At 45.9% G+C, this 26,754-nt stretch overlaps 1 protein-coding gene across 1 annotated transcript in view; it reads right to left on the bottom strand.

The window, feature by feature from the left end:
• Positions 1–19,834, bottom strand: part of Fam13b (family with sequence similarity 13 member B) — an 87,736-nt gene extending 67,902 nt beyond the window's left edge. The window contains 1 exon segment of the mRNA XM_052156122.1: positions 19,731–19,834. The gene's annotated coding sequence lies outside the window, so the exon portion shown is untranslated.
• Positions 19,835–26,754: the final 6,920 nt, after the last annotated feature.

The raw sequence follows: 26,754 nt of genomic DNA, 5'->3' as shown, positions 1-26,754 counted from the left end.
AATTAAACCCTGTATGTCCTTGATAAACGCAAAGCCCCATGCTCCAATGTCAAACTCAGCCAGTAGCCTTTCCATCCCTCAAGGGTCCCTCCAAACACGCAGTCAAATAGTCCAGGGCGCCAGGTGACAGCTGGAGAGCTTTCCAGTCTCAGTCCACTCTCAGCATAATTGATAAATTAGGTTCCATCCACTGGGTTGAATTTTGAAGTTGTTCCATCCAAATTAGTTCCTCAAAGCCTAATTAAACCTGAGCAAGTGGAATTCAGGTTTCCACATCTGCCAAACTAGGCCAGCAAAGACAGGTTAGCAGGCAAGGGTGCTGCCGAGTCTGGCAACCTGATTTTGATCCTGGGGCCTACATGACAGACAGACAAAGGGACTTCTACAAATTGTTCTCTGACTTCCACACATGCTTCCATGCATGTACACACACACACACACACACACACTATGAATGTAAAAAGTCCTGCCAAACCAATGACCAAAGCCTGCACCATAGCAGCTCAGGGTGCAGTTGACATTTTGCCTCGTACCTTTCTTTAAATGTTTGCTTTGGAAATAAGGAAACCGATTAACTTATTAACCGACTTACGAGAGGAACACTACCTGTTGAGCCCACACACGATTACTCAGTCCAGCACTCCAGAGGTGGGGGAAGAAGGATCAAAAGTTCAAGATCATCCTCAACTATATGATTTGACACAAACCCAGACAACATGAGACCCAGAATCACAAAAGGCCAACAAGTCTGTGACCCTCCCTCCCTGAAATTGACAGATCTTATCCAATCTCAGAGGCTAAGCAGGGTTAACCTGGTTAGTACATAGATAGAAACTGCTTTGGAATTCAGGGCACTGTGGGCTTTTCTGGGAGGTATTGGGATTAAAAACCTTTAATCCCAGCACTTGGAAGGCAGAGGCAGGCAGATCTCTGGAGGCCAGCCTGGTCTACAAAGTTCCAGGACAGCCAAGGATACACAGAGAAACCCTGTCTGAAAAGAAAAGACTGGTGTGATGGCACAGAGCCTTTGATCCCCGCACTGGGCAGGTGCCTTTCTGGGAGTTCTAGGCCAGCCAGGGCTAGAGAAAGAGCCCCTGTCTCAAAAAAAATTAATTTTAAAAGAAAGAACATAAGGTTAGGTTGGTAAGGATCTGGATGGAGTGAAGGCAAAGGATAAATACGATCAAAATACATTGTATGGAATTCTCAAGGAACTGATTATTTTTTAAGATCCATTAGTAAAGGAACTATATTTTCAGTTTTTACAACATTTTCTTCAAATAATGAATTCTGGGAATACACCAATATTAATTTCTGTCAGCCATTTCCAAATTCTTAGAGGATTTTTAAAACACTGGAAGCCAGACTGTGGTGGCGCAGGCCTTTAATCCCAGCACTCTGAGAGGCAGAGGCAGGCAGATTTCTGAGTTGGAGGCCAGCCTGGTCTACAGAGTGAGTTCCAGGACAGCCAGGGCTACACAGAGAAACCCTGTCTCAGGGAAAAAACAAACAAACAAACAAACAAAGAACAAACACTAGAAATGTTTCACAAAAGTATGAAACTATTAGAACTGAAAATTCCACCACTGCTGGGTTAGCGAGATGGTCCAGCAGGTAAAGGTACTTGTTCCAAGCCTGAGGACCTGAGTCCAAATCACAGACCTCGGCAGAAGAGAGAAAACGTATGTATGTCCTTGATAAACGCAAAGCCCCATGCTCACAGGCTGGCCTCTGGCCTCTGCCCATACTGTGTCACCAACACATAGTAAGTAAGTAAATAAATAAATGTTAAAATGTTTATAAGAAAAAAATTCCACCAAGCTAAACAGTTTGAATAAAGCCTCTACCTAAAAGTCCACGGTTGGAAACTGGGGCAGCGTGTTTCCAAAGTGTAATCACAAGCAAGTAGGAGTAACGCCCGAGAGAGCACAAAGGCTGCCGGCGCCCCACTTGCACGGCCCTGGGGCCACACCTGCCTGGAATAGGTACTCTGTATGAAGCCCAAGACGCTAGCTCCCCGCCTGCCCCTATTGAAGTACAGGTTTTCAAAAAACTAGTGACTTGATTCACTGAACATCTCCCCCCTGGGATATTCAAGGACATGTCTTAGAAAACAAATTCTGGATCTTAATAATTAGAGTATTGAGTATGCAGAGCTCGTGTGATATAATTTCTAAAATAAAAACAGAATCTTGTCAGGAGCAGTGGCAGACCTACGGAAAGCAAAGACTTGAGGCTGCTGTGAGCTCAGGCCAGCTGAAACTACTCAGGGAACCTTTCTCACAAAACCAACCAGCCAACCAAAGGCTAGCCTTGGGGGAGCTCTACAGGAAAAGGCACAAGACACACAAACCTGAGAGCCGGCCTCAGTCCCAGAACCCACAGAAAGCTGGATGCATGTGGGATCCCAACATTCCTGTATCAAGATGAGAGGTGGGGACAGGATTGCCAGGATGCTCGTGGGCCAGCTAACCCAGGGTAGCAGAGCGCAGAAATGAGCCCAGCCTCAACAAGGTGGGAGGAAAGTCCTGAGCCCACCCCACCCCCCACCCCACCCCACACCCACACCCAGCGTTGCTCTCTGACCTAATCATAGGCACAGGCAGTGACTTTTCTTTCATTTAAAAACCTTTTGCCATCCCTTTGAATCTGTCCAGTGGGAATCATCATAACCTAATTGAAAAGACAAGAAAGTTCATGTGCTTTGTGGGTCCCCTTAGGAATAGAAAGTCCTGTGATGGGCGAGTCACAAGAAAGGGAGCCTGCCCTCTTCTTCAGCGGGGACACTGCCTGCTCTTGCTTCTCCTCCCCCTCTTTGCTAGCTAGAGCCACAGGGAGGAGAGGGGAGGAAAGGAGCAGCAAGGGGATTTCTTCCATGCCAACAGATATTACTCCCTAGGTTTACGTCTTTAACAATGACTTTTCCTGATGATGGGTCCTAACTTCAGAGGCTGGCCCGCCCTGTCATGGTCTGCCTGTGATCCGAGCAGAACCCTGTGCACACAAGCTTTGCTTTCCCTCAGCCGCTTGTGGAAAGACTGTTCATCTGTGAGGACCCTGTCAGTTAGCTGTAAGGCCAAGGCCCTGGGCCCTGTCACTGTCCAAGACCAACTCTCCATAGTCTGCTTGGAGGGGCGTGTGTGTGTGTGTGTGTGTGTGTGTGAGAGAGAGAGAGAGAGAGAGAGAGAGAGAGAGAGAGAGAGAGAGACCACTATGCCTTCTAACTGCAAGAAAAACATGACAAGAGCTGAGTAGTTCCACGGAAGTGCCCTGTCACCTGCTTAAGGTAAGAGACAGATAGGTGCCTGCCTCTGGTAAGATGGCAGCATACAGCATACAGCTGCACTCCCCAAAGGAATCTTCAATAGTTCTCACATCACCTTTGACAAATAACTATATTTAGTGTCATGGTCCCACTACTGTCTAGAATTTCTAAAAAGGATGTACCTCAAAGATCACTCATGGTACTTCCACTAAAATAGTAGTTCACCAGTGGGCAAGATAACTCCATGCAAGCCTAGTGACCTGAGTTCAATCCCCAGACCCGGAGTAAAGGTGGGTGGCAGGAACTGATGTTAGATGTTGTCCTCTGACCTCCACATTCATGCCAGCACACTGCCCACCCCTCCCAAGTACATGCATAATAAGTGCTTTTAATTACAAAAATAGTTCCCAACCAGGACAAGTTTGGGACCACTGCATAGATCCGTTGTTGATGGATGGATCTGGACAGACCTGGTAGTAACTACCAAGGCTGCTGCCGAATCTTACACACAGCACAGAATGCTCCACAGTGACGATGGGACTTTTTTTTTCACATTGATTTACTTGCGGGAGTAGGGAGCACACAGTTTCATAGACCAGGCTGGCCTTGAACTCCTGATTTTCCTGCTTTCACCACCTCCTGAGTGTTGGGATTGCAAGTGTATGTCACCACACTGGGTTAGACCTCATAGTTTTATATATTTCTAGTGTCAAACTACAGCTATTTAGCCAGGATGAAAAGTGACGAAGCCTGTGTGCTCCTAAGAACCCCTGACATTAATCCAGGTGAGGAGAGTTATTATTAGAAATGGGACAGTGTACGGGCTGGTTCTATGTGTCACCTTGACACAGACTGGAGTTATCACAGAGAAAGGAGCCTCCCTTGAGGACATGCCTCCATGAGATCCAGCTGTGGCATTTTGTCAATTAGTGATCAAGGGATGAGGGCCCATTGTGGGTGGTGCCATCCCAGGGCTGGTAGGCCTGTTTTCTATAAGAAAGCAGGCTGAGCAAGCCAGGGGAAGCAAGCCAGTAAGAAACACCCCTCCATGGCCTCTGCATCAGCTCCTGCTTCCTGACCTGCTTGAGTTCCAGTCCTGACTTCCTTTGGTGATCAACAGCAATGTGGAAGTGTAAGCTCAATAAACCCTTTTCTCCCCAACTTGCTTCTTGGTCATGATGTTTGTGCAGGAATAGAAACCCTGACTAAGACAGATTATCGTTCATCTTTTCTTTTTGAGATGATTTTTAGCGCAGTAAAACAAGTCTTTCATCCTTCTCTGAACTCAGGCATTATGAATCCCAGAGGTCAGGCTGTGCATGAAATCACTGGAGAGGGGTAGCACATGCCTTAACTGAAAGCATGTCTGACCCCTAGGGGTCGTATGGCTCCCTGGGATGAGGCCTAAGTAACTCTGTCTTCTGTCACTTTACAACCCTTAGAGAATGAAAACAGACTTCCCGACGCCCCCTAACACTCACATGGTAGACTTGAGTTCCTCTCAGTGTAAAGCTTCTAAGCCATCTCTTCTGCCTGCTGAGGAGAAACTGAGTGTCCCGTCCTTACTCATCTCACCCACCCCAGAGTTATCTGAGTGCTGGAGTGGGCCAGTTTTGCTCAGTCGAGATTGCCATTATATCTTTAATGCAATGTTAGTAAGTAATGAGCCACAGAAGTTAGCAATCACAAAAAGACATCTCTATCCCCAATTCTATAACTTACAAAGTTAAATACACAACCATTTAGTACATATACATACTGAACTTAGAATAAGAAAACTTCGATTTGAGTTGTAGACTCTGTCCCTAGCCTTGTGGGTCTGGTCAAGTACCTTGGAGTTCCCAATGATAAAATAGAAAAACTAATATAAGCCAGGTGGTGGTGGCCCACACCTTTAATCCCAGTGCTCAAGAGGCAGAGGCAGGCAGAGCTCTGTGAGTTTGATGCTAGCCTGGTCTATAGAGCTAGTTCCAGGACAGCCAGAGCTACACAGAGAAACCCTGTCACAAAAAAGGAGGAGGAGGAGGAGGAGGAGGAGGAGGAGGAGGAGGAGGAGGAGGAGGAGGAGGAGGAGGAGGAGGAGGAAGAGGAGGAGGAGGAAAGAAAGGGAAAGGAAGGGAAAACTGACATGAATTTATATATTAAAGGGTGTTTTATGAACTGTATGCTACAATGTTTTTTCACTTCTCTCCTCTCTGAAACCAAAATGATATCTCTGGAAATATTTTGCTTCTAGTGATCTTTAGGTATGAGTCTCTATGTGGAGACTCTTCCCAGATGTTACCAAATGCTTGTTCATCTGTCTGTCTATGTGCTTTTTTGTTTTGTTTTATGTGACAGGGTTTCTCTATGTAGTCCTGGCTGTCTTGGGGCTCACTCTGTAGACCAGCTTAGCCTCTAACTCATGGGGACCGAACCCAGAACCTTGTGCTATACACTCTGTCCCTGGTCAATATGCTAGATGAAAACCAAAAGTGAAGAAGAAGGGGGGAGGGGAGAAGAGGAGAGGAGAGGAGGATGGGGAGGGGAAGAGGAGGAAGAGAAAGAGGAAGAAGGAGGAGGAGGAGGAGAAGGAAGAGGAGGAGGAGGAAGAGAAGAAGAAGAAGAAGAAGAAGAAGAAGAAGAAGAAGAAGAAGAAGAAGAAGAAGAAGAAGAAGTTGTTGTTCTTGGTGCTATTTTAAAGATCTACTGACATGTTCTACAGGACATGTTTTCCTGCCAGGTATGGTGATATATGCCTGCAATCCTAGTGCTCAGGGGCTGAGACAGGGTGGCCAGTGCAAGCCTGGGCTACATGGTGAGTTCAAAGCTAGCCTTACCTAGAAAGAGCCTGTCTCAGAGCTGGAGAAGGAGAATGGGGCAGGAGGGCAAAAGAAGTGAAGGGAGGAGAAGACAAGAGAAGGAAAAAAGAAAAGAGACTCTCTTCCCTAATTAGAAGAATAGTTATGTGATCTGCTTGTAAGATAAGCCATGCCTCTAGATAGGGGTGAGAAAACACAGGCTGTTTAGGGAAAGGGTGAGGCGTTGCCAAATAGGGACAGAGATAGTCAACTCTGATTCTCGAAGAGCCGTGCAGTGTGCAATGCTATCCCAGTCAGTCAAACTTAGCTCATTAATTCCCCTTCCTTGAAGTTCCTCCCTCTCCTGAGAAGAGAGGAAGGACTCAGAATCTACCAAACTACAGTCTTCTGATAGAGGAGAAACAACTTACCATTAGAGCGGGACACTGCTGCCTCTTCTGAGGGATGCACAAGAAGGCTGTCTGTACCATTTGCCCAGGACCAGTGTACCAGTGCAAGAACGTATGTTCTTCATAAACAACAACAAAAAAATTCCTAGCTGCAAAGAGAAGAGGCTGTTCCAGAGAGTACAAATCCCACGCCAGCATCCAAAATAATGGCAGATACTGTTCTGCCCTTAGCAACCCAAAGTGGCGTTTGTGTCATTTATTTTCTTAACACATATTTCCTGAGCAACTATTATGATATGCTGGAGAATTAATGATCTCTGCCCTGTAAAGGCTTCATCATGCATCTCTCTGAAATAGAATGGCTTTGGAACAGGGCCAAAGTCAACACAATGTAGATTTCTGTTGCTATATTCACTCCCAGAAGCCCTAGTGCCAGCCACGTCGAGTTTGAGGAGCTGCGACAATTGACAGTAACGCTCGTTTCTGCCAAGTCCACATTTTTTGGCCTAATGATTTGGAATTCTTTGTATGACAATAATGTGAACATTTGCTGTAGACAAATTTCTTTTGGCTTCTTGATGAAATGCCTACAATCATCTATTTTCTACAACTGAACAGTATTTTTAGAAATAAAGAAGTGAAATAAATATCAATGAGTAGATGCTCCTTTCTTTCTCTCCCTCTCCTCGTATTCATGTAGGGAAACAGAATTTACAGAGCCTCAGACGGTGACCTTCACAGAACAATAAACCCTTGTCTGCTCCTCAGCCTGAAATGGTCTTCGTGTTCTGCAGAGCCCATCTCTACCTCAGAGGCCCTGAGGGTCTGGCACATCTGGCCTGAAATGGTCTTCGTGTTCTGCAGAGCCCATCTCTACCTCAGAGGCCCTGAGGGTCTGGCACATCTGGCCGCCCAGACTCCTTTTCACCCATCTCTCATTGGAGCCTGTCTGTGGCAGACTGATGGTCCAAATGCTTAGTGTGCTAAGTTTTAGCGCAAGGGTGCAACAGGAGATAACTAGTGTGAAAGTGCTCATTCAGAGACTGGGCGCACTAGCCTGGGATCGATTTTAATCTCAGCACTCAGGAGACAGAGCAAGTGGATGTCTATGAGTTAAAGGTTAACCTGATCTACATAGTCTTTTTTTTTTCTGTTTTGTTTTTTTATTGAATATAATCTTCATTTACATTTCAAATAGTAAAACCTTTCTCTGTCCCCCCCCCCCCATAGTGAATTCTAGGCCAACCAAATCTATATGGTAAGATCTGTCTCAGAGAAAGAGTCTAGTGTAGTGTCCCAAGCCTGTAATACCAGCAAAAAGCTAAAAGCAAAAAGGATGGGGAGTTCAAGGACAGACTTTTTAATACATAGCAAGTTCAGAGCCAACCTAGGTTACATTAGACTCCGCCACAATCAAAACAACAACAAAAACAAAATAAAACAAAGGAAGAGAGTGCACCCATAGTTTAACCCAATGTGTTGTGTTATAGTAAGGAGGTATTGATATTTTTATATTTATTTAGGGTGTGTATGTGTGTGTGTGTGTGTGTGTGTGTGTGTGTTTGAGACAGGATCTCAGTATGCCTGGCCCAGAACTCCACTTGCCTCTACTACCAGAGTTTTGGGATTAAATGGGCAGGTATGCTACCAGCTGGGCCTTTATAGTAACGTTTTGCTATTTGTTTCTTGTTTTCTTTGTTTCTTTCTCCTGGAGTATCTATCCATTCAGTAAATAGTATTCACTGAGTCCTAGGATCTGTTAGGCCTGGTGCTTGGTGCTGGAAACATTGCAGTAAACTCAGCATTTGTACTCTAGCCTTCAGGACGTGGTTCTTGCCTGTCATAAATGCACTGTGATTAAGCCTAAGACTTTCACCTCCCCCTCAGTGACCTATATTCACCTGGAATCTTCCAGAACTGACTTTGCATCCCTACACGACCACCTCTCTAACCTTGCCTGCTCATCTGTACTGAAGATCAGAATGTAGTTACCTATAATTATTAGACCCTTTCCCAGAAGCTGCCAAGGGACCCAAGGGAAAGTGCTTTCTCTGTTCAGACTTGAGAGACGTGTCACCCAGAATCCACTTGTTTCCTAGAGGAGCTACTCACAAACAAGAAACTAGAGCCTCTTCACTCAGCTACCATCCCTGTTCGAAAGCAGATGCTGTAGGCTGAAGTACCCCCTACAGTAAACAACGGCCTGACCAACTGGAAGAATGTTCTAGGATCTTAAAGTTGAGTGCACTTCTAACAGGACTTCAGACCTCAGCACACGTGACACCAAGTTGGAGGTGCCATGCTGACCTTAAAACCCAGCCAGTACACAGGCTCCAACACGTGCCAAAATAGGATTAAAGACCTAATCAATCAAAGGCAGAGTCTTTGATTGTAGTTCCAGGCTCCAGGAAAGCCTCCAAATGTACTAACCTTGGTTTTTTTTTTTTTTGCCTTCTGTAGTTCTTCTCGTTGCTAATCATTCTTGCTAAATGAAGTGTGTCAACCAGGATGTGATTTTTGTTCACATGTTCCCTGGGCAGTAACAAAGACTTTCTATTTAGCATTAAGAGTTTCTCTGCATTCTCTAATGGAATTACCTCGCAACATTTTTGAGGGACCAGCAAAATCTCTAGAGGTTGAGACACCAAGACACTGGGAGTCTTGGGCTATCTCAGGGGCAAACAGCACAGAGAAAGGACAGTTCCTAGGAGTGCAAACCCCAAGACATTCCAGGGCCCCAGGAACTGCACGGGTCTCTACTCCTGGTGCCCTACAGGCTCCCACGCCTCCACCCTTGATGGGAGGTTACAGAGCATTTCCTGGATCTGTCTCCTGTACAGCTGAGTCTGTCTATGGCACCTTCTGGGTGGTATGCTTAGGAAAAACTGGACACAGCCCAAATTCCAGTGTTCTGGATCTATGTGAGAGATCGCTAGAACTCCTGGTTTAAGTCTATGTAGTGCCCTCTCCTGGTTGTCTTTACTGCTTCCTGTCTGTGTGTCTGTCCCTCTGGCTTTGTCAATTCCTCAAGCTTTGTCAATGGCTACAAGATTAAAGCTGTGATAGGAGGTGGGGTGAGCAGTCTCAAGACAATGTTGGGGTGTCTGTTTCTAGCCTGGGAAACTCCAGGCCTTCGGTGATCTCTGAAGATCTCTGGACCCCCAAGCAGTTCAGGTTGTCTGGAACATAGTGCCTGGAAACTCAGGCTACCCTGACTAATTTCCCTACACTCACCAATGGCTTTCTCTGGTACAAGATCTTGGCTTAAGACCTGTGTCCTTGCCTTGGGGACCTGAGTCCTCTTGGTTTGGCCAGGTTAACCAGAAAACCCCAAACCTCTGCCTGTTCTCAGCCCCACAGGAGGAAGCTGAGTTTTCCCTTTTGAATGTCCAGCACCACCCCACCCCACCCCACCTTAAGAAGGAAATCCCCTGGCTATGTTGGGGTGGGTGGGTTGTATATTCTACCTTGGGTCCCCTCTCCCTTCCACACACTCAAGAGTGACTCTGGCTACAAGGGCTCTGGGAGAAATTTCCATGGGGAAGGGGTACCCCCCCCCATTCTCCCTCTAAGGGAGATGAGCTCCTCCCCTTTGGCCCAACCCCTGAATGTTCTGTGTTTGCCCTTCTCATAGTTTATGTCTCTTTCCAACCAGTGATCTGTATAACTGGAAAGCTTAGAATCCACCATTCTCTAAAAAGCCTCAGGATCTCATTGGCCTCCTTGAGACGGTCTGTCACTAGCCGGCCTAGGATGACCGCCAACAGTCATCCTCTTCCTCTGCATAGCTGAGGAACAGTCAGATCGGGCAGGGAATCACTACTGATCAGTATATCCAGATAGAGGGGGTTTTCTCCTCTGCCTAACCTGAGCAGGACCCCAGCACTGACCAAGGTAAGGAGGCAGGGCTGGGAAACTTACAACAGGCCCTTAGAGGAGGATTAACGGCAGTTAGTTGCTAGAAAACCTACCAATCCATGAGTTCAAATCCCAGCACCCACATGGTGGCTTACAACCATCTGTCTTTTGGTGTCTGAAGACAGCTACAGTGTACTTACATATAATAAATAAATAAATGTTAAAAAAAAAAAGAAAAGAAAAGAAAACCTACCAATCTGTCTAAGGTAGGTGAGGTACTACAAGAACCCCTAGAATTGTCTGTGGGTTCCTGGAGAGCATCTAGGAACTTACGGGATGTTTACCCCCATAGGCCTAGATACCCCCAAAGCCAGCAAGCAGCCAATTATTTCTTTTGTTATACAGTTTTCTAAGGTATTAGAAAGAAACTTCAGAAGAAGGGTTTGAGGGCATCAATAGGTCCCAGTTATTAAAGATTGCTCAAAAGCTTTGTAATAACCTGACTCTGCAGATGACAGTCAGAATAAGATCGTCCTGAGCAGCAGTGACTGTGCTCAGGGGACGGATAAGGGACACCCCAGGGTTCAGGGAACCCTAATCTTCTGGGACAGAAGAGCCTAGAGAAGGGCCAACATGCATATTACAAGCAAACAGATGCTGGAGAAATTAATGCCCAGATTGGAAGAGGGAAGGAAGGATGCCTCACCCTTAATTTGTCAGGGAATTGATGGGACCAGGGCTCCTTGCCACAGACTCCTCAGGAGCCCAGAGGCAAATCAGCCATCTTCAGACCATCGCTCCTGAATTTAGTGACCCTGACAGGCAGTCCCAACCACCATAAACTGGAAGTTCTCCTTTCCTTTTTATTGGCAGGTTTCTATTTACCTCAAGCCAGCCTTGGACAACTTTGAACTCTGACCCTTCTGTCTCTGCCTTCCACGATGCCCTGTGGCCCACTTTCCCCCCTCCCTTCTCCTTTCTCCTTCTAGTTACTTTCTAATCTGGTTCTTTCCTGTTAAGGGTTTCCTTCTACAATTCGAGTTCTTCTCGTGCTTCTGGAATGAATCACCAAACTTCACCCAACTGGAAGCTAGATACAGCAAGACCATCAAGAGGGTCTTAGAGAGACAGTTTGGGGCGCTCCATTACTGTTTTTCCTCCTCCTCCTATTCCTCCTCCTCTTCTTCTTTGACTTTTTTTTAAAGACAAGGTTTCTCTGTGTAAGCCAGGCTGTCATGGAACTCACCCTGTAAACCAGGCTGGGCTTGATCTTAGAGATCTGTCTGCCTCTGCCTCCCCAGTGACACCACAGCCAGCTTCATCATTTTATCAAGTCAGAAAGAAATATATGGGCCCAGAAAGATTGCCCAGCAGGTAAAAACACCTGCCACCGAGCCTGATAACCCATCCCAGGACCCACGAGGTAGGAGAAAAGTGGTTCTCCGTTCTCTATACAAACACAGTGGCATAGTCTCCCATACACACACAAAATAGGTGAATGAATGAATGAATGAATGAATGAATGAATGAAATGATTTGAAATAATACATATTCCTGGATTTAGGCACAAGCAATGACTATATATTATAGTCATTGAGAATTCAGAACAATAAAAAAATGGGCAATGGAGGATGGGTGTAGCTCAGTGATAGTAGAATTCTTGCCTAGCTTACTTAGCTTGCCCATGGGTACAGTTTATGTACACACACACACACACACACACACACACAGTAACAACATATGGAAAAGCATTCTCACGGCAGAGAATATTGGATACACCTATACTCTCAACCCTCTGAAGTAGGAGGCTCACTGCAGGTTTGAGGCCTGCCTGGTCTGTGTAGTCATTTCTGGACTAGCCTGCACTACATAAGAATGCCCTGTATTACAGTTCATGTCTGGAATACTAGCATTTGGAAGACTGAGGCAGGAGAACTGCCATGGGTTTGAGGTCAGTCTAAGCTACACGCTGCATACATAGTAAGCTTCGTGTCAGCCTGACTTACAGAGTGAGACCTTGTCTCGAAATCCCAAGAAGACAGCTGAAGAGACGGCTCAGCCTCAGCAGCCGGAGTGCTCACTGACTGCCCACACAGGGGGCCAGCTCAGTCCCCAGCACTGACAAGGAGCTTACAGTTGCCGGGAACTGCCATGGGCTCCCCTTACATGTGATACACATACGTACATACACTTATGCATATACACAAAATTAAATATTTTTATGAACCAAAAAAGTTTCTTTTCCATCTCTAAATTCTACTCCCTTTCCTACAGAAGTAAACCTTGTGAAGTGTATCCTTTAACATGCCTGTATCAAATTTAAAAAAAAAGTGTCCCATAATATTCCATCTACTTTGTGGGGGAAGGTTTTGTTCTCTGCAACAGAACAATGTATGTGCGTATGTATGTATGTGTATATGTGTATGTGTGTGTCTGTACCTGTGTAAGTATGTATGTATGTATATGTGTGTCTGTAGGTATATATGTATTATGTATGTGTATGTGTTGTGTGTATGTATGTGTATATATATACATGTATATATAATATATATGTATATAATATATATGTATACAATATATGTATACACATATATACATATATATACACATACACATATACACACATACATATATACATATATACATACATATATACATATATATATACACATATATATATATAAAATAGCCCTGGCTGAGCTGGAACCAGACTGTACTCAAGCACACAGAGATCCCCCTGCCTTTGCTTCTGAAGTGTTGGAAAGTGCTCTGAAATAAAGGCGTGTGCCACCACCAAAGCTTCCATCTAGTTTTTACATATACTATTCCACAGAAATATGCCCAATCTGTGCACTAGTTCTCAGTTTTTCCATGAAAAGGTGCTGGGAGATGCTTGCTTATTCACACACATATTTGTAGAGAACATGATCCTAGCAACCAAGTAAAACCAGGTAGAAAAATAAGACACTTAGCTGGGGTGTGGTAGCCCACACCTGTAATTCCAACACTCAGGAGGTGGAGGCAGGAGGATCAGGAATTCAAGGTCATCCTTAACTACATAGCAAGTTTAAAGCCATCCAGAGCTACAGGAGACTTTGCTTCAAAATAAAGTAAATGTTAAAAAAGAAAAAAAAAATCAAGACAGTAAAAACACGTGGACTTTGACCAACAATGGATGCTGTATATAATTTCTTTTCTTTTTTTTTATTTTTTGAGACAGGCTCTCACCCTGTCAGGCTGACCTGGAATTTACTGTGTAGCCCAGGCCAGCATCAAACTGACAGCAATTCTCCTGCCTCAGTCTCCCGAGTGTTGAGATTGCTGGCCTGGGCCACCACACCTGACATACATTCATCTGAAGAGGCTAAGAAGCAGTGGTGGCTTCTTCCTGTGTTTAACTGCATTTCTGTAACAACAGGTGAAGGTACATTGCTCCTGGGACACAAGTGTCACCTCTGAGTTTCCCATCCATCCCTGCTGCCTATTTTTCTGCATTCAATTTCTTCATATTGATCATAAACACAGAGCACTTGGCTGTGAGCCAGTTACCACATTAAACGGGGCTTTCATTTTTTAAAACAGGGTAGCACAATGTAGCACATCCTGTACTCAATTGGCAATCCTCCTGCCTCAGCCTTCCATAAGACCACAGGCATGCACCACCACCTCTAACCTAATCAAGCCCTAGCCAATTTTACTCTAAAAGTGCCACTTCCTTTGCCGTTCCCAACACTTCCTTCCACTCACAGGGAGGCCTCAGAGGGAAGGGACTCACCCGGCTCAGCCCAAGGTACTCATGTCAGTCAACAGAGAGGTTTTCACCATCCGGTCCTCTCCCCAGAAACAAGGAGGAATGCAGCCCAAATGGCTGTTCAGGCCGACTTGGCCGGCTATTATCTCCGTCCTTAGGAGATAAAGAACCAGCCCACAGGACAAGGGTCAAAGATAAATAAAATGGGAACACCAAGAAACATAGAGACCTTGGCCCCATTCAATCCACATCTCGGCAAAGCAGGGACCCAGAGCGTGACAAACTTTCAGATCTACCCTCCTCCCACAAATGTGTTAATTTTTTAAGAAGGAGTCCTGGACAACTGATTTTTTTCAGGGAGTTGAGGCTTTCTGGGCTCTCTACTCTCTTGTCCTAGCTTCCCTCTTATTTTTGAGACAAGATCTCACTACGTTGTCTAAGTTGGCTTTGAACTTAGAATCCTCCTACTTCAACCTCAGAGATGCTGCAATTACAATACAATGCCATGCTGAGCTTTGGAGACTTGACTTGGCTCTGGAGTCAGGGTTTCTGTGTGTAGCCCTGTCTGTCCTGGAACTAACTCCGTAGACCACTCCTGCTTCAAAGTCAGAGCTCCACCTCCCTCTGCCTCCTGAGTGCTGGGAATAAAGGTATGCGGAGCTGCCTCTAGATGAACTTTTAATTACAAGTCTAAATAACAAATAGACAGTCTCAGCCTCTTTTTATGTAATCAAAGTAATTATAATTCTCTCATTAACTAGCTCACATCTTCCTCTCATTAACTAGCTCACAATGAAAGGATCTTCCTAAAATTATCTTCTCTGGGCCCTGTGGCTCACACCTGTAATCCTAACAATCAGGATGTTGAGGCAGGATTGATGTGAGTTCAAGGTCAGCCTGGGCTACATAGTTCCAGACCAATCAGAAAGAAATACATAGCAAAACTGTCTCTAACAGCAGAAAACAAAGCAAAGCAAAAATTAGCATGTTTTGTTTTCTTATTTGGGGTTTTTGTTTCTTTTCTGTTTCCAACCTCCCCCCCCCCCCCCGCCATGGTTTCTTAAAATCTGAGTAAGCTATACAACATAATAAATAATACTCTGACCTATGCTCTATTAATTATTGTCTTTCAGAGAGAAGGCTTAGTGAATCACATTTGAGAAATCACTAAATTCTCTTCCTCCAGCCACATTAGCAAGATACTTGTGTAATAAATTGAAAATAGCTTGAAACTGTTGAAGGATGAATACACGAAAGCATGTTAAGCTCCCGTCTCAGGGTTTTCTGCTGTGAGCAGACACCATGACCAGGGCAGCTCTTATAAGGACAACATGTAACTGGGGCTGGCTTACAGGGTCTGAGGTTCAGTCCATTACCATCAAAGCAGGAACATGGCAGCATCCAGGCAGGCACGGTGCAGGAGGAGCTGAGAGTTCTATGTCTTCATGGAAGGTCACTAGGAGAAGCCTAGCTTCCAGGCAGCTAGGACAAGGGTCTTAAAGTTCACACCCACAGTGACACACCTACTCCAATAAGGCCACACCTCCAAATAGTGCCACTCCCTGGGCCAAGCATATTCAAACCATGAGAGCTACTCTTTCCACTTCTACCTAATTAAAGACCTCCAATAATTATAGAATAAAAGTGAGCCAGGCCCTGGGCTGGACACTGGAAAGCCGTGTGTCTGACAACCATCTCTGACCGTGTTCCAGCTTCCAGGCACTTTTAGAAGCATGTTATCTGACTCTTCAAGTAAAGGGTCTGTGACTATGGAGTCAGCCTGGAGCCCCTGCGGAAATGCTCCTGGGGCCTCGTGACTTTTTCTTTCCTTTCCTTCCTGGTTTTTTGTTTTCCTGTGATAATCTAATCTGAGAAGGGTGAGATCTCTGTCAATTGGTAGGGTGGAGTGAGTTAGAAAGAGACCACAGAGGCGGTTTGTGTGTGTGTGTGTGTGTGTGTGTGTGTGTGTGTGTGTATTGTGTGGGTGTAAGTGTGTGTATAGGGGGTGAATATGTGTATGTCTTGTGTGTCTGGTGTGTATGTGTGTGGTATACATATAGGGGATGAATATGTATGTAATGTGTGTGTGCATGGTATGTGTATGCAATGTGTATAGTGTGTATGTTCAAGGTATGTGTATGCAATGTGTGTGTGTGTGTATGTGTAGAGGTGAATATATATGTGAGTTCTGTGTGTGTGTATATGTGATATGTGCTACATGTGTGAGTGGATATGTGTGTGTTATATGTATGTGGTATGCGTGTAGTGGGTGAATATCTGTATGTGTGTGTATGATATGTATATGTGTGGTATGTGTGGTATATGCACATTAGTTTCAGGATGCTATGTTGTTGTTCAAACATGGCTATATATTACTATCTTGTTGTTTACACATGGGCATGTAGTACCATGTTGCTGTTGAGACGTGGGTGTGTGTCTGTGTACATATTCTGTGTAATAGTACCATGTTGTTGTTTAGACGTAGCTATGTAGCACTGTGTAGCCTTGGCTGTGTAGCACTGGCTGGCCTAGAACTCTACACCCTCCTCCTCCTCAGCCTCCTGGACTGGGCTTACATACACCACACTTAGCAGAGTCTTAAACTTTAAAACACTCCAACCTTTGGAAAGTTAGGATGAGGGGTGAGGAGAAGGCTTAGCTGGTGGGAAGTCAGTGGTCTTGCCCAAATGGGAAGACCATCAGAAGACCCAGCAGCTGTGTAAGTGCCAAGCAGACACACTGCGGCTCCAGAACTCTGGCACTCTGGCACTCAGGAGGCAGAGGCAGGGTCCCTCCGGAGTAACCTAGCTATACTAGCCAATCAACGAGCTTTGGACACGAGACAGGGAACTGAGAAGCCACTGGCTTCATGTGGCTGCATGTTGGCCATCCTGGACCCTAGCACTCTGACTGAAGTTCACCGAAGGCTGAGGAAGGTCTCAGCTCTGAAAGAACCCACGTCAGAAGGCCTCTTTGAACTCAGGATGAACTCGGGAGTCTCCTACCTCAAAGAACCCTCACACCTGTGGTCACTTGATCTTTGACAAAGGAGCTAAAACCATCCATTGGGAAAAGGACAGCATTTTCAACAAATGGTGCTGGGTCAACTGGCAGTCAACATGTAGAAGGATGCAAATTGATCCATTCTTATCTCCCTGTACAAAGCTCAAGTCCAAGTGGACCAAGGACATCCACATAAAACCAAATACACTCAATCTAACAGAAGAGAAAGTGGGGAATAACCTGGAGCTTATGGGCACAGGGGACATTTTCCTGAATAGAACAGTATTAGCTTAGGCTCTAAGATCAAGAATTGGCAATGGAACCTCATAAAATTGCAAAGCTTCTGTAAGGCAAAGGACACTGTCAATAGGACAAAATGGCAACCAACAGATTAGGAAAAGATCTGTATCAATCCTACATCTGATAGAGGGCTAATATTCAATATATACAAAGAACTCAAGAAGTTAGACTCCAGAGAGCCAAACAATCCTATTAAAAATGGTATACAGAGCTAAAGGGAACAGAACCTGGGTGCTCTGCAAGAGCAACACGTGATCTTAACCACTGTGCCATCTTTCCAGTCCCATTCTTTTGTTTGAGTTTGTTTTGAGTTCATTTTTTTTTTTGAGACAGGGTCTCTCCATGTAGCCCTGGCTATCCTGGAGCTCACTGTGTGGTCCAGGCTGAACTAAAGCTCAGAGATCCTCCTGCCTCTGCTGGGTCACTGCACCCAGTTCCGGTTTTCACTTCTTTGAGGCAGGGTCCTCACTGCTATTTTGACAAGCTGAACTTGAGCTCATAGAAATCCACCTACCCTCTGCCTCCTAGGTGTCGGGATTAAAAATGTATTCCACCCAGCCCTTGGCGATCCTGTCTAAAATTTTAAAATCTGAGAAAGATTGGGAAGAAACAGTCTCTGGGTTGTTTTGTTTTGTTTTGTTTTTAAAGATTTTAGCCGGGTAGTGGTGGCACATGCCTTTAATCCCAGCACTTGAGAGACAGAGGCAGGTGGACTTCTGAGTTCGAGGTCAGCCTGGTCTACAGAGTGAGCTCCAGGACAGCCAGGACTACACAGAGAAACCCTTTTTTTGGTTTTGAAAAACCAAAAAAAAAATTTTTTTTATTTATTTAATATATATGATGAGTACACTGTAGTTGTCTTTAGACACACCAGAAGAGGGCATCAGATCCCTTACAGATGATTGTGAGTCACCATGTGGTTGCTGGGAATTGAACTCAGGACCTTTGGAAGAGCAGTCAGTGCTCTTAACCGCTGAGCCATCTCTCCAGCCCTGGTTTTTTGTTTCAACTACACATTTTCTAAAAGTTATCCTCATAAACTGCATCCTTCATTTTTTTTTTCAAGAAACCTGCCAGAAGGCATCCCGATTTGTAAAAAGGCAAGGAACCACGATCAGACAGAAGTCCAAGGCTACGACTTGCATTCCACCATGAGGCAAGTACTCAATAAACCTGTCTCTCTGTCATAAAGACTCCTATTCGATGGGACCAGGAACAAAGGATTGCCTGCTCTCAAAGCTTTGCTTAGAGATTAAAGCCACGAAGGAAGGGAGACGGAGTTTAGGAGACTAGTGTTTCCTACCACGTTAAAGCTGTTAACCAGGGACTGGCAAGATGGCTCAGCTGGAAAGATGCTTGCCACCAAGTCCGACAAACCTAAGTTCGATCCCCAAGAACTTTGCGGTAGAAGAAGAGACCCCACTCCCACAGACTGCTCTCCTGACCTCTGCACGCGCACGCTGACCTGTACAAGCACACATGTATACACATACACAAATTAATGAAATGTAACAATTCTCAGTAACTATTACCTCTCACCTAGCAGCTAGCCTGCAAACAAACCAAGCCAGCAGTCACTGGAGATGCTGCGCTGACTAAGGAAGGTGGCCCGGCTCCATTGCATAAAGAACGCAATTACATCTTCTCTTCTAAGTTAATTTATCCAGTTATTGTATCTCAGGCTGATCGAAAACTCAGCACACAGCCGAGCACGGAAGTTCGATCCTCCTTCCTCTACTTGTGTATTGCCAGGCTTACAGGGGTGCACCTCCGTGCCTTGTTTATGGAGTTCCACGCAACAAACTGGCTCAAACTGGCTGAACCTACATCTGACCAGCTGAGCCACATGCCCAGCTCTTGTGTAATTTTTTTTTTTTTTGATCTTTCGAGACATGGTTTCTCTGTGTAGCCGTGGCTGTCCTGGAACTCACTCTGTAGACCAGGCTGGCCTCAAACTCAGAAATCTACCTGCCTCTGCCTCCCAGAGTGCTGGGATTACAGGCATGCGCCACCACCGCCCGGCTCTTGTGTAATTTTTAAATGCCAAGATATTGGAAGATTATCAGTTGTCATTGGTTCTATAATGGTTCACAAAGCAGCAACGCTTAGTGAACTAGGTTAAAACGATAGCTGATTGGCTTTTTCTATAACGCAACTCTCACTTGAGACAACTTCCTTAATGTAGCCAGGCCTGTTGTCAACTCGGTCCAGACTGCAGCCAACCGCTTCCAAACCTGTTGGTGTTCTGTGGAACATTATTAAGCAGAAATCCTACAACAGAACGATTTGATGATAGAAAACAGAACTAGACAACAAATTGTGCTTTGCACTGTGCCGGTGTAGGCTGTGAGAACGTTACTCACCTTGAGGGTCTTGTTCTGGTCCTTGTCCTCAGCACCAAGCTCAGTCGGCTGACGTGCCCCACGTGGCTGTGGCTGTGTATGTGGCTGTGGCTGTGTACGTGGCTGTGTACATGCTGTTTATGGCAGATTGTTGTTTATCTAGCTATGACCTCCCCTAACTCCACAAATACAATGGAAGGAGCTTCCTCCCTTGTACAAAGCTCCTTAACAGTTTATATAGCATTTGTTGAGCACCTTTGACGCGCCAAGGACTTTTTATAGACTGGAAGTTCCCAAACTTTCTCTACTCAAAGAACTCATAGTGTCTCGGGAATTTTCCGCTGTGTTTTGAGGCCAAAAGAAATACCTTAATGGGGTCAGGAAGATGGCTCAGAGGGCAAAGGCACTTTTTGGGTGGCTTTTGTGGTTTATTGGCTAATTTGGGGGTTTTAGTTTATTTTTCAAGCTTATGGACGGAGTGTACTCTGGACACCACACGCATGCCTGGTAGCAGTGGCCAGAAGGCCGCATTGGCTTCCTCTGGAACTGGAATCGCAGACAGTTGTGCAGCACCATGTGGGTTCTATGAATCAAACTCAGTCCTCTCAACCACTGAGCCGTCTCTCTCTCCAGCTCTGTTTGGGTTTGCTTTTTGTTGTTGTTCTGTTGTGCTTTTGAGACAGAGTCACACTGTATAGTCCTAACTGGCCTCATGTTTGAAGCGATCCTCCTGCCTTTGCCCCCCTACCCCACCTCCACCCCCCATATTCTATACCCTCCTCTAGTGCTTGCTTTTGAGGTGGGGTCTCGCTATGGAGGCCATACTCACCTCAAACTCATGGCAATCCTGTTGGCTGAGTGTTGGGGATGAGGGTGTCACCACCACAACTGGCTGTCTGTAGACGGGACCAGGAGCCTACAGGGTGGTAGAGCCGTGGGCTACCGCAATGTCTTTAAGTAGTCTATTTTAAAATATAATACTAGAAAGGCTGGAGACGTGGCTCACGGGTAAGAGCACTGGCTGCTCTTACAGAGAAGCCACGTTAGGTTCTCAGCCCTCACAATTATCTGTAACCACACACACACACACACAAGATGAAATAGAAAGGACACAGAAAATGACATATGTGTTTACGTAGAGAGTTAGGGAGGAAAGGTAAGGGAGGGTCAGAGGGGAGTCACATGGAATTGTAAAGCAAAATCTGTATTTTAAAACAAAATCAGATCCCAAAATAAACAGTGCCAGCCCCCCTAAGATGCTCCTCTGGCCACAGTCCCCACCTCTTTCTAATTTTACTTTATTTTTTGAAGATACAGACATGTGGCCAGGCAGTAGTGGTATATATCTTTAATCCCAGCACCCGGATCTCTTGAGTTCTAGCCCATCCTGGTCTACAGAGAGTTCTGGGACAGCCAGGGCTACACAGAGAAACCCTGTCTTAGAAAAGCAAAGCAAAACAAAAGAACCAGTTATGCGCGGTTGTGATCTCGGATGCAGATGTTGGATGAGACCCAAAAGGCTCAGAAGCTGCAGAGCTGGGATTACAGAAAGTTGTGACCCACTCCGTGTGGACGCTGGGAAACCAGGCTGGGTCCCTGGAAGAGCAGTACATGTCCTTAACCACTGAGCCATCTCCCCAGCCCTCTCTCCCTCTCCCTCTGTGTTCCCAGCTGGCCAGCATCTGGACTTTGGTAATCATCCTTTTTCATCTGCCTTTGTCGCCTTCCTGACTAGTCACACGTCCACAAATACTTTATGGTTCAAGCCAGGAATACTTCCCTGCAGGCCTTGCCTACAGCCTCTCATCCCAGCTGTGAGACAGACACACCTGCAGACTTCTCCGCCTAGATAAACTGCTTCTTGAGAAACTGCACAAAGGCAGGTGTGCTGGAACACGCCCAAACTCCCAGTACCTGGGACCCAGGTGGAGCCCCTGAGTCTCAAGGCTTCAAGGCCAGGCCCAGTGCAGTGATTCACGTCTTTAGTCCCAGCACTCAGGAAGCAGAGGCAGTGATTCTCTGAGTTCCAGGCCACCTGGTTTACAGAGTGTCAGCTATGTAGTGAACTGGAGTCAGCCTAGAAGAGTGGTTCTTGACCTGTGAGCCAAGACCCCTTTAGCAGCCCTCCATCTCCAAAAGTATTTACATTGCAATCCATAACCTTAGCAAGGTTACAGCTATGGAGCTGCAGCAAAATAATTTGAAGGTTGTGGGTCAGCACAACACGAGGAACTGTTGTAAAGAGCTGCAGCATCAGGAAGGCTGAGAACCCGCAGGCTAGCCAAATGAGATCCTTTCTCAAGATGTGTGAGAGAGAAGTATCAACACTGTACCTAAGAATCTCTTTGCTGTGCTGTCAAGTCTTAGTTTGACTCAGGATACAATTCTAGGTTAAGGATTTTCATGGCTAAATCAGTCAGGGTTCCTAGAGGACCAGAACTAATTGTGTGTGTGTGTGTGTGTGTGTGTGTGTGTGTGTGTGTTTTCGCACGCGCACACGCATGCATGCACGCACGCACGCACATGCATATTCATGTGCCTGTATGGATTTATTAAAATGGCTTACAGAATGTGGTCCTACTAGTTCAATGGCAGCTGTCCTCTGACAAAAGTCCAAGAATCCAGTGGTTTTTCAGTCCATGGGCAGGATGTCTTAGCTGGCCTTCCATATACACCAGAACCCAGGGGGGGAAAGGCTCACAGTAAGGAGCAGCCTTGCCAGCAAGGGCAGTCATACAAAGAGAACTTTCTTTCTCCTCTTTTATATAGGCTGCCGTGAGACGTGGCGCAGATCGCCTCACAATAGCCAGATTTAAGGTGAGTCTTAGCAAATGAACCAAGTATTAGCTAAAAACCCCTTACAGGTGTGCTCAGCTCCTTGGGTTTTTAGTTAATTCCAAGTGTAGTCAGGTTGACAGCCAAGAGCAGCCACCACAATGAGACTTTTAAAAAGTGGATGTGTCTCCAGGACTGCTGAGGCTACACAGAGAAACCCCGTCTCTACATAAATAAATGTCCTCCATCACAGCCCAGCGTCTGCATTCTTCTGTGGCGTTCTGTGCTCATCCTGTGGACAATCGGTTCAGTCCGTGTTCTTGTTAACGCTTACTCTCACTGTGAGTGCAATTACCTGCTGGCCATTACAAAACCCATTGCCAGCATTATCCTGACTAGGGATATACTAAAAATATTCCTCTTCTCTCCATTCTCACTCCATATAGTGCTTGAGGGCTTAGCCAGAGCAATGGACAAGAGAAAGAAATGAAAGGATATTAATGTGAAAGGAAGAACATTTGATTCCATTCGCAGGACTCTTAATAGACCCTAAAGCTTCCCGTGGGAAACTCTTAGAGCTGATAACTCACTGAGCCAGGGTAGGAAATCAACAAAATCAACAGTTTTCCTTCCTTCCTTCCTCCTCCTCCTCCTCCTTCTCCTCCTCCTCCTTCTCCTCCGTTTCTTGGGTTGAGACAGAGTCTCAAGACTCACAAAGTAGCTGAGGAAAACACACCAGCACGGAGACTCACTTCTGTACAGTGGGACGAACGTGACCAAGGGTCACGGAAAACACACCAGCTTTCCAAGGAATTCTATGATAGAAGTGGTGCCAGCTGGGAAGAGACTGTGGACTTTGAAATTATGCTAACAGGAATTAGGCCGTAAACCACACTCTGGGTTCCTGCCTTTAACCCTGATGCCCCGAAGGCTGTGGAGGGAGCTGCTAATCCAGGAGAACTTGGAATACAAATCATTGTCTCAGAGGCTGGGGAGGCGGGGAGGGGTAGGGTTGGGGGGAGGAGGGGGAAGGGAAGAGGGGTGTGTGTGAGGGGGTGGGGTGCAGAGGGGGCACCAACAGAGAGAGACAGACAGAGACAGACAGAGACAAAGAGAGACAGAGAGACAGACAGAAAGACAGAGAAACAGACTGATACAGAGAGAGTCAGACAGAAAGACAGAGACAGAGAGTCAGAGACAGAGGGAAACAGAGACAGAGAGATAAACAAAGAGAGACAGAAACAGACAGAGAGAAACAGATAAAGACAGAGAGACAGAGAGAGACAGAAACAGAGACAAACAAATAGAGAAAGAGACAGACAGACAGACAGACAGACAGAGACGATGAATGAGAGTTGGCTCTGGCATGGTGACTCATGCTGTAGTCCCAGCACTTAGCTAGGTGTGACACTGGAGCATTGTGAGTTCAAGGACAGCTATATGATGAGAACTAACCTACTCTACTTGTGTCCCTCTTTCAAAGAAAGAGAATGACCCAGAAGATATGCAGTGGCATAAAAGATAGACTCATTACATAAAAGTTCAAAAGTACAGCTAGATGTAACCCCAGCACTTGGAAGACAAGTTTAAGGTTACCATCAGTTAGTCAGTCACATAGCAAGTTCCAGGCTAGCCATGACCCAAACAAACAAGTAACAGAAACAAGACGAAAGATAACAGAGGATTAACAGCACGATTCCATGTTTTCAGTTACATATGTGTGAGCTAAATGTGGTGGCAGAAATCCAATCGCAACCCTTGGAGGCCGAGGTAGAAGGATTACAAATCGCAGGGCATCCTGGGATACATAAGGAAACCTTATTTCAAAAGGCAGCAACAGAGCTGGAGAGATGGTTCAGAGGGTAAAGCATCTTCCGGACTCAAGTGAGAGACCCTGCCTTGTGAGGAAATACACAATGTTACCCTGGGGCTTCCATCACACGTGAACATAACACAAGCATACCTGCCCACATATGTGTGAGCACACACATAGACACGAAGTATATATATTTCATATATGTGAATATATGTGCAGAGAAAATAGTCTACACTAAACTGTTCATAACACTTACTTACAGGGAGTGGAAGAGAGATTCGTGTTTACTATATTTCTATTTCAGTTCTTTTGTTTTGGTTAACAAGGAAAAATCGCTTTTATAAAAACACATCTTTGTGTACACACACATTTACTGCTTGATAGATAATAGTAAAATTATTCTATGCATATACAAGTGCACTACAAGCTTTTCGGGGACATTCTGCAAGCTGGACCTGCCTCAAAGAGACTATAATAAAGACCCGTGGCCTGTCAACAAAAGCCTGTTATACCACTAAACGCCACTAGATGGCAGACCTCACACAGACGTCCTCTGCTACAGCGGGTCAGGAGTCAGTGAGTCCTGTAAGCTCATGCACAGTGGGTTACTACAGAACCAGCTAACTACAGAACTAGCTAAAAGTCTTTCAAGGGGCTGTGGGGAGCAACACTGAGATGTTATTAACCATCTCCTCCCCAGCCTAGGGAGTCACCCCCAAAATCAAGCCTATTCCTAAGAAGTGAAGGTTAAATAACAGATTTTTTTTTCTGATTGAGAAAAGTAAGGACAGAGAAAGAGTCACTGAAGCAAACTCAGAAAGCTCTTCCCAGGCACCTTAAATCTGAGATGTCTTTTCCCCCCAGCAACGAAGCCCACTGTGCAAGCTGTGGCCAGGAGACGGACCTCTCATCCAGCAAGGACGCCTAGAAAAGTGGGGGAGGGGAGGGAAGAAGAAATCAAAGAAAAGTCTGTTTAAAAAAAAGATTAAACATACTATAAATTATTGCATAAGATTGCTACATGTCTCTAGACACTATTTTTCATATTTATCTTATCATTGAAGAACAATAACCACTTTGCCACCTGGCCCCTACTTTGAATCCTGCGGACTCCTGAACCCTAGCGCTCCTTTGGTGTGTGGCAGGTGAGCCCGGGGGGGGGGGGGGGGGGGGGGGGGAAGGGAGGGGGCGTGACCTGGAGACTGAGACTGTTCCGGTCTTGCTTTCTCCTGAACTAATCTTGCCTCTTCAGCCTAGGGAGGAGCTGATGTCACCCCGCCCCTCTCTAATGGTGCCTGAGTCCTATTAGAGCCCCACCTTTCCCACCTTTGTTTATCCAGCCGCTTTCCTGGGTACTGAGCCCACCGATGAATCTGAAAGACAGGTTTCTGTCTAAATAGCTGAAAACCCTCGCGACAAAGCAGCCCTGGGGGAGGCTGGGGGTGTCACTCAGCAGTAGGGTGTGCTTAGCATGCAAGAGGCCCTAAGCTTAACACCCAGCACCTCTCATCCACAAAATGGTGTCAGTAATAGAATATAAAGGTAGTGTGGGCTGGAGAGACGGCTCAGCGGTTAAGAGCACTGACTGCTCTTCCAGAGGCCCTGAGTTCAAATCCCAGCAACCACATGGTGGCTCACAACCATCAGTAATAGGATCTGATGCGCTCTTCTGGTGTGTTTGAAGAGAGTGACAGTGTACTCACATAAAATAAATTATTTAAAAGAAAGGAAGGAAGGAAGGAAGGAAGGAAGGAAGGAAGGAAGGAAGGAAGGAAGAAACAAACAAAGGTAGGCAGCGGTCTTTTCAAATATAGCCATGGATGGCACAAAAAAATTGTAAGTAATTAATAAACTGGAGATCTGACCTCAGAAGGGACCTTCAGAAGCGAAGATGAAATAGAATTGAAGGAAATATACACCAGCTCTTACTTTGACAGAAAGTAGTAGAATAGTCTATAGAAGTAGCAGAGATAGTCTGGGGCAGCTTCTGCTCTACAGTCCCCACAGCTCCATCACCCTGCAGGCTCAGTAGGAGGGGGGTCCCTAAACTGTCCCTCTACGATTACAAGGTAGGGAGGAAATCAGGATGAAGGGTGTGTGAAGGGTGTGGTCTCATTAACACATGAAGACCTGCATCTCCAGGGGAGAGGTGACCTGAGTTCAGGGGCGGGGCCTAGGCTGCTGGAGGCTATTTAATTCTAAGCAATGGGCCCTCTAAGGGTGGGAGACCTGCTTCAGCCCCTCTGTCTGGGAGAGAGGGCGTGGCCTCCTTGATGGCTTTGGGCTGTGACCCTCGTCTCTGATCCCCCCCCATTGGGTCGGTGGTTCCCGGGGTTCTGCCAATGAGGGACAAATGAGACAGACCAGCTGCTGATTTCCCCCCTTGCGAACTTGCCCACACAAACACCGAGAGGCTCTGCCGGCTCCATACTGCTCCCTACCTGAGTCCCCGGA

The sequence above is a fragment of the Apodemus sylvaticus genome, chromosome 13 (assembly GCF_947179515.1).
Source record: "Apodemus sylvaticus chromosome 13, mApoSyl1.1, whole genome shotgun sequence".
Classification (NCBI taxonomy): Eukaryota; Metazoa; Chordata; class Mammalia; order Rodentia; family Muridae; genus Apodemus; species Apodemus sylvaticus.
Note: the sequence above shows the minus strand (reverse complement) of the source record. Positions and strands in the feature narration are given on the sequence as shown.